The 1,016-nt window shown below is 47.2% G+C and overlaps 3 non-coding genes across 3 annotated transcripts; all 3 read right to left on the reverse strand.

Moving 5' to 3' along the window:
- Positions 1–220: 220 nt before the first annotated feature.
- Pmar_PMAR019420 lies at positions 221–292 on the reverse strand. The gene has a single exon. It is a non-coding gene; the product is annotated as a tRNA-Asp (tRNA).
- A 197-nt stretch (positions 293–489) lies between these two features.
- On the reverse strand, positions 490–561 carry Pmar_PMAR019421. Its single transcript has one exon. It is a non-coding gene; the product is annotated as a tRNA-Asp (tRNA).
- A 197-nt stretch (positions 562–758) lies between these two features.
- Positions 759–830, reverse strand: Pmar_PMAR019422. The gene has a single exon. It is a non-coding gene; the product is annotated as a tRNA-Asp (tRNA).
- Between the last annotated feature and the right edge of the window lie 186 nt (positions 831–1,016).

The following is a 1,016-nucleotide window of genomic DNA, read 5'->3' on the forward strand; positions in this document are numbered from 1 at the left end:
ACTAACCTCTATACTACCGCGGAATTGAAGGTGGTTCAATGTCTAAATAGTGACGCAAATTACCATTTTCAGCTACCAGCGCACATCGCGGCGGGCGTGAGTGGAGAGAGAAAGTTGAGTAATTTTTTCGAGGCAGCAAATGATTCGCAGAGTGGTGCAAAAATCAGTAAAGAAACGGACGCGCATAAATGTGTGAAACGCCCTTGTCCAGAAATACCACTTCCACGGCCGAGAATTGAACTCGGGTCTCCTGCGTGACAGGCAGGAATACTAACCTCTATACTACCGCGGAATTGAAGGTGGTTCAATGTCTAAATAGTGACGCAAATTACCATTTTCAGCTACCAGCGCACATCGCGGCGGGCGTGAGTGGAGAGAGAAAGTTGAGTAATTTTTTCGAGGCAGCAAATGATTCGCAGAGTGGTGCAAAAATCAGTAAAGAAACGGACGCGCATAAATGTGTGAAACGCCCTTGTCCAGAAATACCACTTCCACGGCCGAGAATTGAACTCGGGTCTCCTGCGTGACAGGCAGGAATACTAACCTCTATACTACCGCGGAATTGAAGGTGGTTCAATGTCTAAATAGTGACGCAAATTACCATTTTCAGCTACCAGCGCACATCGCGGCGGGCGTGAGTGGAGAGAGAAAGTTGAGTAATTTTTTCGAGGCAGCAAATGATTCGCAGAGTGGTGCAAAAATCAGTAAAGAAACGGTCGCGCATAAATGTGTGAAACGCCCTTGTCCAGAAATACCACTTCCACGGCCGAGAATTGAACTCGGGTCTCCTGCGTGACAGGCAGGAATACTAACCTCTATACTACCGCGGAATTGAAGGTGGTTCAATGTCTAAATAGTGACGCAAATTACCATTTTCAGCTACCAGCGCACATCGCGGCGGGCGTGAGTGGAGAGAGAAAGTTGAGTAATTTTTTCGAGGCAGCAAATGATTCGCAGAGTGGTGCAAAAATCAGTAAAGAAACGGTCGCGCATAATGTGTGAAACGCCCTTGTCCA

This window comes from Perkinsus marinus, assembly GCF_000006405.1.
Source record: "Perkinsus marinus ATCC 50983 genomic scaffold scf_1104296934010, whole genome shotgun sequence".
NCBI lineage: Eukaryota > Perkinsozoa > Perkinsida > Perkinsidae > Perkinsus > Perkinsus marinus.